The sequence below is a fragment of the Dendrobates tinctorius genome, unplaced genomic scaffold, assembly GCF_039654945.1.
Source record: "Dendrobates tinctorius isolate UK_male_01 unplaced genomic scaffold, ASM3965494v1 ptg000006l, whole genome shotgun sequence".
Taxonomy (NCBI): Eukaryota; Metazoa; Chordata; class Amphibia; order Anura; family Dendrobatidae; genus Dendrobates; species Dendrobates tinctorius.
Window position 1 is genome coordinate 4,427,820 of NW_027361674.1, and position 15,834 is coordinate 4,443,653.

The 15,834-nt window shown below is 45.7% G+C and overlaps 1 long non-coding RNA gene across 2 annotated transcripts in view; it reads left to right on the forward strand.

The window, feature by feature from the left end:
* The window catches only part of LOC141084785 (uncharacterized), a 154,384-nt gene that overhangs the window by 60,196 nt on the left and 78,354 nt on the right, over positions 1 to 15,834 (forward strand). For both annotated transcript variants that reach the window (XR_012231114.1, XR_012231113.1), the window contains exon 2: positions 11,624 to 11,720. This is a non-coding gene — a long non-coding RNA (uncharacterized lncRNA). The remainder of the gene's footprint in view (positions 1 to 11,623; positions 11,721 to 15,834) is intronic.

Sequence of the window (15,834 nt, forward strand, 5' to 3'; positions counted from 1 at the left end):
CCATGTAATAGCACTATACAGTGAGCACATAATAGCGCCACACACACCCTATGTAATACTGATGTACACAGCCCATGTAATAGCACTATACAGTGAGCACATAATAGCGCCATACACACCCTATGTAATACTGATGTACACAGCCCATGTAATAGCACTATACAGTGAGCACATAATAGCGCCATACACACCCTATGTAATACTGATGTACACAGCCCATGTAATAGCACTATACAGTGAGCACATAATAGTGCCATACACACCCTATGTAATACTGATGTACACAGCCCATGTAATAGCACTATACAGTGAGCACATAATAGCGCCATACACACCCTATGTAATACTGATGTACACAGCCCATGTAATATCACTATACAGTGAGCACATAATAGCGCCATACACACCCTATGTAATACTGATGTACACAGCCCATGTAATATCACTATACAGTGATCACATAATAGCGCCATACACACCCTATGTAATACTGATGTACACAGCCCATGTAATATCACTATACAGTGAGCACATAATAGCGCCATACACACCCTATGTAATACTGATGTACACAGCCCATGTAATATCACTATACAGTGATCACATAATAGCGCCATACACACCCTATGCAATACCGATGTACACAGCCCATGTAATAGCACTATACAGTGAGCACATAATAGCGCCATACACACCCTATGTAATACTGATGTACACAGCCCATGTAATATCACTATACAGTGATCACATAATAGCGCCATACACACCCTATGTAATACTGATGTACACAGCCCATGTAATATCACTATACAGTGAGCACATAATAGCGCCATACACACCCTATGTAATACTGATGTACACAGCCCATGTAATATCACTATACAGTGATCACATAATAGCGCCATACACACCCTATGCAATACCGATGTACACAGCCCATGTAATAGCACTATACAGTGAGCACATAATAGCGCCATACACACCCTATGTAATACTGATGTACACAGCCCATGTAATAGCACTATACAGTGAGCACATAATAGCGCCATACACACCCTATGCAATACCGATGTACACAGCCCATGTAATAGCACTATACAGTGAGCACATAATAGCGCCATACACACCCTATGTAATACTGATGTACACAGCCCATGTAATATCACTATACAGTGAGCACATAATAGCGCCATACACACCCTATGTAATACTGATGTACACAGCCCATGTAATAGCACTATACAGTGAGCACATAATAGCGCCATACACACCCTATGTAATACTGATGTACACAGCCCATGTAATAGCACTATACAGTGAGCACATAATAGCGCCATACACACCCTATGTAATACTGATGTACACAGCCCATGTAATAGCACTATACAGTGAGCACATAATAGTGCCATACACACCCTATGTAATACCGATGTACACAGCCCATGTAATAGCACTATACAGTGAGCACATAATAGCGCCATACACACCCTATGTAATACTGATGTACACAGCCCATGTAATAGCACTATACAGTGAGCACATAATAGTGCCATACACACCCTATGTAATACTGATGTACACAGCCCATGTAATAGCACTATACAGTGAGCACATAATAGCGCCATACACACCCTATGTAATACTGATGTACACAGCCCATGTAATAGCACTATACAGTGAGCACATAATAGCGCCATACACACCCTATGTAATACTGATGTACACAGCCCATGTAATAGCACTATACAGTGAGCACATAATAGTGCCATACACACCCTATGTAATACTGATGTACACAGCCCATGTAATAGCACTATACAGTGAGCACATAATAGCGCCATACACACCCTATGTAATACTGATGTACACAGCCCATGTAATATCACTATACAGTGAGCACATAATAGCGCCATACACACCCTATGTAATACTGATGTACACAGCCCATGTAATATCACTATACAGTGATCACATAATAGCGCCATACACACCCTATGTAATACTGATGTACACAGCCCATGTAATATCACTATACAGTGAGCACATAATAGCGCCATACACACCCTATGTAATACTGATGTACACAGCCCATGTAATATCACTATACAGTGATCACATAATAGCGCCATACACACCCTATGCAATACCGATGTACACAGCCCATGTAATAGCACTATACAGTGAGCACATAATAGCGCCATACACACCCTATGTAATACTGATGTACACAGCCCATGTAATATCACTATACAGTGAGCACATAATAGCGCCATACACACCCTATGTAATACTGATGTACACAGCCCATGTAATAGCACTATACAGTGATCACATAATAGCGCCATACACACCCTATGCAATATCAATGTACACAGCCCATGTAATAGCACTATACAGTGAGCACATAATAGCGCCATACACACCCTATGTAATACCGATGTACACAGCCCATGTAATAGCACTATACAGTGAGCACATAATAGCGCCATACACACCCTATGTAATACTGATGTACACAGCCCATGTAATAGCACTATACAGTGAGCACATAATAGCGCCATACACACCCTATGTAATACTGATGTACACAGCCCATGTAATAGCACTATACAGTGAGCACATAATAGCGCCATACACACCCTATGTAATACCGATGTACACAGCCCATGTAATAGCACTATACAGTGAGCACATAATAGCGCCATACACACCCTATGTAATACCGATGTACACAGCCCATGTAATAGCACTATACAGTGAGCACATAATAGCGCCATACACACCCTATGCAATACCGATGTACACAGCCCATGTAATAGCACTATACAGTGAGCACATAATAGCGCCATACACACCCTATGTAATACTGATGTACACAGCCCATGTAATATCACTATACAGTGAGCACATAATAGCGCCATACACACCCTATGCAATACCGATGTACACAGCCCATGTAATAGCACTATACAGTGAGCACATAATAGCGCCATACACACCCTATGTAATACTGATGTACACAGCCCATGTAATATCACTATACAGTGATCACATAATAGCGCCATACACACCCTATGTAATACTGATGTACCCAGCCCATGTAATAGCACTATACAGTGAGCACATATACTGTACACCACATGTTTAAAGTGGGAATACATTAGGAGGATATGCGTGGTAGATAGCCATCGGCAGGAGTTAGTAGGGTTTCTAGGCCGATAGTCCAGACTGACACTACGCACACTGTGCAGGCATTATTTGGGCCTGTGAACAGATTACCATGCAGCCCCACGCCTGGGCCATCATTAGTGGGATATATGCAGAGGTTCTGGTTATTGGAGAAAATGTTGATATATTCTAATGCTGAACGAGCAAAGTGAGTCACTTAAAGGGTTCAGTCAAGCACTAAGCAGAAATGTGTTGTAAAATTGGTCTGAAATGGCCTGGAAATGTTAATTCACCACCAGGGATTTTTTTCCAGCTCTCTGCCCAGTTAAGGGTAATTTAGTCCTGTTCTTTCTCTAGGAGCAGCTTCTTTAAGAAAGGAATTGATCGGGACCCCTGATTGCTTCGCATTGTATCAATATTAGGTGAGGCGGCTAAATAGATAATGCCGCCTCCGTGGTCTCCCACAATCCATTGTGCTGATATAACGACTTGCTGTGCAGTTCAATGCCAGACAACATGATATGCCCTATTATCTGCCCAGATGGAAAACAGGTCTAGTAATGAATGTCGCGCACATCTGGACATGGCTTCCCTATACCTCGCTGCACTACCCATTTTAAAGCTCCACGTTTCCGCCAGCGTTTTGTGTTCTGCCTAATTTAATCAGTGATACATAATAACTTGTTATGTGCCGTGTTCAGAATTTCAGGATGGTGTTATTATATCCTTCACAGACAGATGCATTAGGTAATGGTGTGGGATTAGGTCTCCGTCTATAAACATGCCTTTCAACACTTAAATTTTGGAAAATATAAGGGCCACCCGTCCATGAGTTTTTACATATAGGGATAGTGGTATGGCTGCATAGGCTGTTGTCCCTCAATAAAAATGATATCTTTTTGTTGCGCCAGTCTGATAAAATCTAGCATAAAAGCCATATGCAAATCAGGCAGGAAGTGCAGTGGGGGCGTGGACTGCTTCTTCCAAGTGCATTGACACGCCCACACACACGGTCTTCAAAGCTAGATTTCTCATGACTGGTTCATTGGATGTCTACAAAAAAAGGAATCATTTTTATTTGGTGTGGAGGGGGGATCAGTGCCTATATGTAACGTCCGTCTGCGGTTCTGGGCTGCAGCCAGGCAACACCCCGAGAAACACTGATACCCTTTACCCCTATACAGGGATCTGGATTTACAACAGAGCCCAGGAGGTACTGTCTGAATAGGAGCAGCGGCCAGAGCAGGACGGTCGTCAGAGTGAAGTACAAAAACGGCAGGCAATAGCAGAGTCAATTTCAGGCCAAGGTCAGAGTCAAAAACCAGGAGGGCGGCAGAGGTACAGAATCGTTAGGAAGTAGCAGAGTCAGAATATCCAGGCCAAGGTCACAAAACAGGAGAGTAGCAGAAGTACAGAATCGTCAGGCAAAAGAGGGGTCAGAAATCCAGGCTGAGGTCAGAGTCAAACAGAAATCAATCACTAAGTAACACACAGGGGAACCAAGAATATATCCGGCGGCTTGCAAGACCAGTCCCAAGGTATTTGAGGGATCAGGTCATCCCTCACAGGTTCCTGGACTGGTGATGTCATTAGGGCCGCCCCCAAGACCAGGCCAGATGGAGTTGCAGTAACCCCCTGATGACTGACAGAGGGGCGGAGCCTGCGCCCACCAGATGCCTGCGCAGGAGCCACTTCTCTGTCACCACCATAACTCACGGGCGGACCACGGCGCCTCCCAGTGGCCGAGGCAGGAACAGCCGTCCCCGAATCTGACAGTGAAGTGGCGGTCTGGCGCCTCCTAGTGGCCGTGACCGGAACAGCAGGCCTTGAATCCAACGGTGACGTGACAGACCGGCGCCTCCTAGTGGCTAAAGCTGGGATCATAGGCCCTGAGTCTGACGGCGACGTAATAGAACCACGGCGCCTCCCAGTGGCCGAGGCAGGAACAGCCGTCCCCGAGTCTGACGGCGAAGTGGCGGCCCGGCGCCTCCTAGTGGCTGCGACCGGAACAGCAGGCCCCAAATCTGACGGAGACGTGACAGTACCCCCCCTTCCAAGAGGGGCCTCCGGACCCTCAAAACCTGGTTTGTCAGGGTGGAGGAGGTGAAACCTTCTAATTAGTGCTTTTGCATGGATGTCCCGCGCAGGGACCCAGGACCTCTCCTCCGGGCCGTAGCCCCTCCAGTGTACCAGATACTGTACGGACCCTCTTACAAGGCGGGAGTCAAGGACACCCTGGACTTCATACTCCAAGGACCCTCCGACCGAAATGGGAGGAGGAGGGGACGGGACAGGGTGAATAGGGGAGCGATACAACTTGAGGAGAGACTTGTGGAAGACATTGGGAAATTTGAAAGACTGAGGGAGTTTTAAACGGAAGGCCACCGGGTTAATCACCTCTATAATCTCATATGGACCAATAAATCTGGGACCCAGTTTGGCAGACGGTACTTTAAGCTTGATGTTTTTGGTGGAGAGCCAAACCTTGTCTCCAACTCCCAGGTGCGGTCCTTTGGATCGCCGTTTGTTCGCTGCCGAGGTCTGTCTAACCCGGGCCCCTTTCAAGTTAGAGTTTACCTCAGACCAAATGGTTTTTAAACGATGTATATTTTTCTCTACCCCAGGAAGCTCCGACATTCTGGCCGAGAATGAGCCAAAGCGCGGATGCAGCCCGTGGTTGCAGAAAAAGGGGGTAGACTTAATGGAGTCCTGATACTGATTGTTTAGGGCAAACTCGGCTAGTGGCAGATGTTCTGCCCAATCGGACTGGTGTTCTGAGATGTAGCAACGAAGGTATTGCTCCAGAGCCTGGTTGACACGTTCGGTTTGCCCATTGGTTTCAGGGTGGTAAGCCGAGGAAAAAGATAGCTCAATACCAATGCGTTTACAGAACGCCCTCCAGAACTTTGACACGAATTGGGTACCCCTGTCAGACACAATATTGACCGGGGCACCGTGTAAACGTACCACATGTACAATAAACAGTTTACTCAACGTTTCCGAGTTAGGTAACCCCGACAGGGGGACAAAATGACATTGTTTACTGAACCTGTCCACCACCACCCAGATACACGTCTTTCCATCTGAGGACGGTAGGTCCGTAATGAAGTCCATGGAGATGTGGGTCCATGGACTCTCGGGGGTGGGCAAGGACTGGAGCCAGCCAGCAGGGCGAGTATGGGAGGACTTGGCGCGGGCACAGACCTCACATGCTAAGACATATTCTTTGCAGTCCTTAACCACCGTCGGCCACCAAAAATTCCTAGTTATCAATCTGGCGGTATTATTGAGACCAGGATGGCCTGCCAAGACAGAGTCATGTGATTCTCTAAGCACTTGTAGGCGAAACGCAGGTGGAACGAACAATTTGTTGGGTGGCGTAGTGTCAGGGGCTTGTTCTGGGGATTTACGGATCTCCTCCAGAAGGTCCAATGACACTGCGGAGACAATGATCCCAGTGGCCAATATCGGAACTGGTTCACAGTCCTCGGCTTGTGAGGGGCAGAAACTGCGAGAGAGGGCATCGGCCCTCACATTTTTTGTACCAGGGCGGAAGGTGATTATAAAATTAAACCTAGAGAAAAACAATGCCCACCTTGCTTGTCTAGGATTTAACCTTTTTGCTGATTCTAGGTATGTCAGATTCTTATGATCGGTAATTACCGTGATCTTGTGTTTGGCGCCCTCGAGGAAGTGACGCCATTCCTCGAAGGCCCATTTAATTGCCAATAGTTCCCGATTCCCAATATCATAGTTTTTCTCCGTGGGAGAGAATTTGCGGGAAAAAAACGCACATGGACGAAGCTGAGTGAGGGATGTAGTGCCTTGTGATAGCACTGCTCCCACTCCGATTTCAGAGGCATCCACCTCCACAATAAATGGACGGTCCAGATCCGGCTGAACCAAAACTGGGTTGGCCACAAAACTCTCTTTTAACGTAGAAAACGTCTGAATTGCCTCAGGATTCCAGTTGGCCACGTCCGCCCCTTTCCGGGTCAGATCCGTGAGTGGCTTGGCAATCTCTGAGAAACCTCTAATAAACTTGCGGTAATAATTAGCGAACCCCAAAAATCGCTGCAGCGCTTTCAGCGATTTTGGTTGCACCCAAGCCTTAATAGGCTGGACCTTGGCAGGATCCATGCGGAAGCCTTTACCTGAAACCATGTATCCTAAAAACTGTACCTCCTCAGCAAAAAATACACATTTCTCCAGTTTAGCAAACAAGGAGTGTTCACGTAGTCTTTGTAGCACAGAACAGACGTGTTGAGAGTGTGTCACTGGGTCAGCAGAGTAAATCAGAATGTCATCTAAATACACCACGACATACACCCCACAAATGTCTCTAAAAATATCGTTAACAAAGTGCTGAAATACGGCAGGTGCGTTGCTGAGTCCGAACGGCATAACCAGGTACTCAAAATGGCCAAGGGGTGTATTGAAGGCCGTTTTCCACTCATCCCCGTCTCTTATGCGGACTAGATTGTATGCCCCCCGGAGGTCAAGTTTAGTAAACCAACGGGCTCCTGTTAGCTGATTAAAAAGATCAGGGATGAGTGGAAGCGGATACTGGTTTTTTATAGTGATTGCATTCAACTCCCGATAATCAATGCAGGGTCTGAGACCACCATCTTTCTTCTCCACAAAGAAGAACCCAGCCCCAACTGGAGAAATGGACGGTCTGATAAACCCTTTTCTTAGGCTATCTGCAATATAGTCATTCATGGCCTGACGCTCTGGGCCAGAGAGATTAAATATTCTTCCCTTAGGGAGACGGGCATCCGGAATCAGATCAATAGGGCAATCATACTCTCTGTGAGGGGGTAGCTTTTCAGATTCTACAATAGAAAAGACATCCTCAATATCTCTGAAAGCAAACGGTATGCGGGGGGTTTTAACCTTAACTTGGTTTACTGCCAAGGATATGCAATTTTTCTGACACTGTGGGCTCCAGCGTACAACGTCACCCAAGTGCCAGTCGATGACAGGATTGTGCTGGCGTAGCCATGGCATACCCAGAATAACTGCAGAGGTTAAATTGTCCATCACAAAAAATGACACCAGCTCAGTGTGTAAGGCTCCCACAGACATGGCAACCTTGGCAGTAACAAACTTAACCCCCTCCTGAATAATGGACGTGCCATTAATAGCCGTGGTTTTAATAGGGGCATTAAGTTTTAGTAGAGTTACACCCAAATTCCTAGCAGTCAAGGAATCCATAAAATTTCCTTCAGAACCACTATCCACATACGCGTTTAAACACAGCGATTTCTGACCACATGAAACTGAAATGGGTAATAAAACTTTAGCCGCATCTGCGGGCAATACCTGAACCTCTGGGCAACCATAGCCAGAGTAGTTGCCCAGAGGTCGACGTGCCAGGAGCATGGATCTCTGAGGTGCAGCTCTCTCCCTGAAGACTCCAGACTGCCGCATAGTTGTCCAAGAAAATGAGAGAGATCTTCCAGGCTGTGCACTGCAACAGGTGTTCAGGCCAAAAATCAGCTCAGTCAGAAGAAGAGAAAAAAAAAAAGTTCAGGGAGACTGCTTTTGTATATGTTGGGTATATACACAAGAAGCAGTTAATTTTATGGCCGGATATAATGTAACGTCCGTCTGCGGTTCTGGGCTGCAGCCAGGCAACACCCCGAGAAACACTGATACCCTTTACCCCTATACAGGGATCTGGATTTACAACAGAGCCCAGGAGGTACTGTCTGAATAGGAGCAGCGGCCAGAGCAGGACGGTCGTCAGAGTGAAGTACAAAAACGGCAGGCAATAGCAGAGTCAATTTCAGGCCAAGGTCAGAGTCAAAAACCAGGAGGGCGGCAGAGGTACAGAATCGTTAGGAAGTAGCAGAGTCAGAATATCCAGGCCAAGGTCACAAAACAGGAGAGTAGCAGAAGTACAGAATCGTCAGGCAAAAGAGGGGTCAGAAATCCAGGCTGAGGTCAGAGTCAAACAGAAATCAATCACTAAGTAACACACAGGGGAACCAAGAATATATCCGGCGGCTTGCAAGACCAGTCCCAAGGTATTTGAGGGATCAGGTCATCCCTCACAGGTTCCTGGACTGGTGATGTCATTAGGGCCGCCCCCAAGACCAGGCCAGATGGAGTTGCAGTAACCCCCTGATGACTGACAGAGGGGCGGAGCCTGCGCCCACCAGATGCCTGCGCAGGAGCCACTTCTCTGTCACCACCATAACTCACGGGCGGACCACGGCGCCTCCCAGTGGCCGAGGCAGGAACAGCCGTCCCCGAATCTGACAGTGAAGTGGCGGTCTGGCGCCTCCTAGTGGCCGTGACCGGAACAGCAGGCCTTGAATCCAACGGTGACGTGACAGACCGGCGCCTCCTAGTGGCTAAAGCTGGGATCATAGGCCCTGAGTCTGACGGCGACGTAATAGAACCACGGCGCCTCCCAGTGGCCGAGGCAGGAACAGCCGTCCCCGAGTCTGACGGCGAAGTGGCGGCCCGGCGCCTCCTAGTGGCTGCGACCGGAACAGCAGGCCCCAAATCTGACGGAGACGTGACACTATACAGCCATATCACTACCTCCATAAGCACAAAAATGTGCAGACAGTTCCCTTTAAAGGGGTTGTCACGACTGGGTAGGTAATCGCCTATCCACAAAATAGCTGGTAACATGTAGATCACTAACTGTGCCCCCTGAAGAAAGGGATTTTGGAGATTAGGGCTCTTGTTGGAATGGAGCGGTAACACTCAGTCATCTTCGAAAGTTCCACTCACAATGAACAGAAGAGTGGGGCACATATGCAGCCACTGCTACATGCCAGTGGGGCATTTCAGAGCCCAGATCTTGGGATTTGTGGGGTCCTAGTCATGAGCAAATTATCACCTTATCCCTTTAGGTTGTCTGCCCCAGAAATGCCTCTTTGACGCAAAGTTCTATTTGTGCCATGCTGATTTGAGGTCGACATTGGCGTTTGTATAGCCTCACTGTGTTTGCATGGGTTTTATATTAATACTCCACTATAAAAAAGATAAAAACATGGGATTCGTCCTAGTGACTCAACAAAAAGTAAAAGTTATCAACTATTCAATATAAGGTTGGCTGGTTTTCTTCCCAACACAGAAGGTTTATAACCATTTTGGTCTTATTCCTTCTTGACTTGGTTTCCCAGTAATCGTCAACACTAAATGCAACTTCCATCATCTTCAGCTATGACTAACTACAAGTCACTTCTTGGTTTTGGGCTGCATAGTGGTGGCTACCTAGAGATTTTACCCATCTACTAGTTGAGCAAAAAATATTTGTAGGAGCCTGGTCAGTAAGCTGTGGACCAGAGTTCTGAGAACGTCCTAAAGCATCTCTAGTGCCTCTTCTGAATTGTAGGCCCCAGCAACAAAAATGTTTCAGGACGTATTAATCAAAAGAAGCACTGGAGGTAGGTAGTAGAAAGTTTCAAGTGCTCTGGTTCGGTAGCAACAGACTACAGACTTGCCAACCGGACCAGGGACCTACAGATTTTTTTGCTCAACCTCACTGTCTTCATATTGTTTGCACCATGCACAGGAACTGATCTCCAAAATGAGACACAACCTGTTAGCGTTTTTTCTAATTCCTTTAAGAAAATATATGTAAATATATTTCTTTAATTGCACCCCCCCTACATTCGAGCCTTAGCCTGCTGCCTATTCCATCCACTCTTGCATGATCTTGACCTATGTATACTGCAGCTGGAAGCACACGTTCCGGTTTTGATGGCGGTATTACTGAAGCTGAAAAAAACATTACTTTTATGAAACATTTGTCTCTCTGTAGGAACAGAGTCTAGACTGGAGAATGAATGCTTAAAGCTATTTAGCATAATAAACCCCTGATAGTATCATGATGTGACTGATGCCGTGCTAGAATAAGACTAGAGGTCCAGTCACCGCACTACTCCTCCGCTGCACCGTTCCTGTGTTGAGAGCCTGGTAAGTGACTGTATCGGCACAGATTTACTGCCCCAGTCATGTCGTGTTAGAGGCGCTCTCAGCAGATAATGTGATGCTTGTTGGAGAGACTTTCACACATTTAGCGGCTATTATTACGCCTTTTTCAGCAGGTCCATCAGGTCGTAACATTTCATTTGAGTCTTTACGTTTGACGTGTTAATGCAGCGTTAAAGGAGAACTGTGATTTAATTTCTCTTCGGATTCATGTTTAAAATGCCCCAAAGCATTTTCACTAATAGTAAAATTAAAGGATGTTTTTATTAAATGTGTTGCTCTAAAGTAATTTCCCTTAAAATGTTTCTGTACTTAATTTCACAGTTGCTCTGTATGGGTTATGATAAACTTAAAAAAAGGTTTGCTACCATTTTTTGTAAAGGTATAGTTTTAGAATGCTCTCAAAATAAAGTCCAGCACCTATGCACCTGCTGATGACTCTCCGCTCCTCCGTCCCACTTGCCTGGGCCCTCGCTGATCTCCTTTACTTCTCTTTCAGCATTGCCTGCTGCATCAAATCATGAGCCATCAAAGAAGAAGCGGAGACTGGTAGGAAACCCAGGCAGCGGGATGGAGTAGCAATAGGGAAACAGCAGGTGAGTGAGATGCAACCATACAGGAGCCGAAGAGGTAAGGGGGCCACTTATACCTCAAAAAGAGGAGGAATTGTGTGTTATCATGAGCTATTGGACTGTAAAGGTCCATATACAGTCCTTGCTCTAGAGCCTTTTCTGTCTGTGTTCACCACGGAGATATGTACAGTATAACACAATGTATATTTAAAATGAAAGGAACGGGTGGAAAACTCCTTAAAATAGTGTCTACATGTGCAACCAATATTTTTATACTGGATCAATATGTCTAAAATAAAAAAAATGAATTAATAATTAACATTCTTCTAATGTCTTGTGTCTACAACTCTCATGTGGACTTGTGTCTCCATGGTTGCAGACTACAAACAAATCCTGTGTAGTCAGATAACTTCTGCTGCTCACCTACAGATGGTGCCCATCATATCCATTTATATATCTATCTACTGTATCTATCAATCTATCCCTCTCTGTATCCATCCAGTTAATATTTTTCTCATATTTATATATCCCTCCATCTCATGTCTAATTATCTATCTATCCATTCCATACAGGGCTGCCACTAGGAATTTCGGGGACCCATACTGGCAAAATTTTCGAGGTCCCATTGAGAATCCGCTCTGGCTTCACCCCAGCCCCGCCTCCACCCCTCGAACTGTCCACAGCCCCAGCGCTCTCTCTTGGAAAAACTCCACTTCTCACCAATCACACATTAACAGTTCCCATTAACAGATCACACATATAACCAGCAGCCTTTATTTTGGCCAAAATATTTTTTAAGCCACCACCACAACACGGTAGACTCTTTTGGCCGGGCCCTACTCTACTCTAACCTATTAAACATTTGTTAAAATATGCAATACTTTTAAATTGACCAATAATATCACACACAAGGGACAAATACCACCATACCATGACCAGACACCATATTACCACCACATAGTGACTTACAATACCACATACAAAGAAGAAATACCGCCACACCATGTCCAGACCACATATTAAAACCACAGTGACCGAATAATATAACATACAAGGGACAAATACTGCCACACCATGACCAGACCACATATTACCACCACATGGTGACCAATAATACCACATACAAGGAACAAATACTACCACACCATGGCCGGACAACATATTATCACCACTTTGTGACTGAATACTACAATACTGATCAGTAATAAAAAAAACAATACTAATATCACCATATGTGCCATTATACACAGGAGATCTGTACTTAGCATGCAGTGTCAGTGTAAAGGCAATACAGTGATCACTGGTGACATTGTACACAGGACCGCTGTATATAGTATACAGTGTATTGTATCAGTGTATAGGTAACACACTGACTCACCAGTGACGCCTCTAGGTGAAGTCTTTCATGTTCATCAAGGACAGATTGATATCACTTCTTCCAGCCAGGGCTCGTCTCTGCAGGAAATAATACAGTTATCTAGAGCACCGCTTGAAGAACACATTACTTCTTTCTCAACTTCTACACTACACCAAATGAAGAAAAAAAGGCAACATAGTATCACTCTGCACAATAACAGGACCGCCTCCCCATTTAAAACAGAATACTCAAAAAATAAAATACATCACTGTAGTAATAATATCCCTTAATTAGCCCCTATGGTAATAATATCCCCCATCCTGGCCCCCATGTGTCTCATTCCTGGCTTCAGCCATATGTTCTCCCATCCTGCCCTCATGAGTATCCATACTACACCATATGATCTCCCCATCCTGCCCCATTTGTCCCATGATCCTGCCACAACTGTCCCATTATCCTGCCCCATATGTCCCATGATCCTGTCCCATGAACCCGCCCCATCTGTCTCCATCCTGCCCCATCTGTCTCCATCTTGTCCCATCTGTCTCCATCCTGTCCCATCTGTCTCCATCCTGCCCCATCTATCTCCATCCCGCACCATGTCTCCAGTCATGTCCCCTGTGTCCCCAATCATGCCCCCTGTGTCTCCAATCCTGCCCCCAATGTCTCCAGTTCTGCCCCGTGTCTCCAGTCCTGCCCCATATCTTTCATCCTGCCACCATGTCTCCAATCCTGCCCCCTGTGTCTCCAATCCTGCCCCCATATCTTTCATCCTGCCACCATGTCTCCAATCCTCCCCATGTATCTCCAATCCTGCCCCCGTGTCTCCAATCCTGCCCCCATATCTTTCATCCTTCCACCATGTCTCTAATCCTGCCCCCATATCTTTCATCCTGCCACCATGTCTCTAATCCTGCCCCCATATCTTTCATCTTGCCACCATGTCTCCAATCCTGCCCCCTGTGTCTCCAATTCTGCCCCTGTGTCTCCAATCCTGACCCATATCTTTCAGCCTGCCACCATGTCTCCAATCCTGCCAACATATCTTTCATCCTGCCACCATGTCTCCAATCCTGCCCCCATATCTTTCATCCTGCCACCATATCTCCAATCCTGCCCTGTGTCTCCATTCTGTGTCTCCAATCATGCCCCCTGTGTCTCCAATCATGCCCCCATATCTTTCATCCTGCCCCCGTGTCTCCCATCCTGCCCCCTGTGTTTCCATTCTGCTCCCTGTGTTTCCAATCATGCCTCCTGTGTCTCCAGTCATGCCCTCTGTGTCTCCAATCATGCCTCCATATCTTTCATCCTGCCTCCTGTCTCCATTCTGCCCTGGCAGGATAGACACTTGTTTCCATCCTGCCAGCTTGCTGCTTTCAATAAAAATAAAATAAAAACTTTCTCCTTACCTTTCTGTGCTCCTGCGGCGAGTGATCTTCCCTAAAAGCTGAAAGCACACACTTGCCGGCGAATGACAATGACGTCAGACGCCAGCGACGTCCGCACTGACGTCAGCTGCCAGCCTCTGATTGGCTGGCAGCTTTAACTATTGCCATGCGGGCCCGGGCCCTCATGGCAATAGAGTGTAACTGAACCCTGCGTCTCGGACGCAGGGTTCAATTACTGCACTGGCAAAATCCTGCCGCTGGGGCTCGATAAGCAGAAGAGACGGCAATAATGCCCTGATGGCGGCCCTGATTCCATAGCTCTCCATCTATCCCATATTCAATTATATCTATTAAGCTATACAGCCCTTACCTATCCAGCTCTATCCATACCATACCTAATTATCTGTTCATCCATCCCATATCTATCCATTCCATATTCATCCATCTAATATCTCTCCATCCATCCATTCCATATCTAATTATCTATCCATCCATCTCCATCCATCCCATGTCTATCAATCTATCCATCCCATATCTTGCCACCTCATATTCATCCACCATCTATCCATGGATCTGTATCTGTAGATCCCTCCCATGGATCTCTGCCTAATATCTGTCCATTCATAACTTCTGCCAAGTTTTTTTTTCAAACTTTTGTGTAAACATCCATTGATTTGTTCATATTTGCACCAGCCTACTGCACATGAACACATATGCATGAAAAGGAATGACAAATGGTTTTGAAACCAGTTCTCGTCCCCCTTGTTCATGCGGTTAGGTCTGTCCATGCAGGTGCGTGTCAATCCAGTGAAGCGATTCAAAAATAAATCTCTGACCACAAATATTTGCTGCATTGCTTAGATGCAGTGATCCTGCTCCATATGACCTGCGCACATATCTGCGTTATATCGGTCTGCTAAATATATGTATTATTCATGACGAGTAATTGTACAGAATTCCTGCTTGAATACCTATGTCTCATCCATCCATTTATCTATATCTGTCTATCTTCCACTTTCCAAGAACTTGATATGTTGTAGTTTAGGGATTAGGACTCTTTTTTATGGGTAGAAAATTGGCTGACGGAGTTTTTGTAAAAATTCTTGTTTTTGATCTTTGGACTGTGTATACATCAAAGTGATCAGTGAGCGGGTAAGCAAAATGATTGTTCATCAGCTGATCATATCTTTATGTAGTCCATGATATAATAGAGCAAACAGGGGGTGTGCTGATGACTATATTTGCCAGCTCCCCATTTTGTCCAATTTTAAAAATCCACAAAGAGAATTGATGTATTTTACCCTCTTAAAATTTGGTGTCACAAGTCCGTCCGGAAGAAATATTACTAATGTTATATACTTCTTCTTTGGTGCACCTTGACTGTACTTGATAT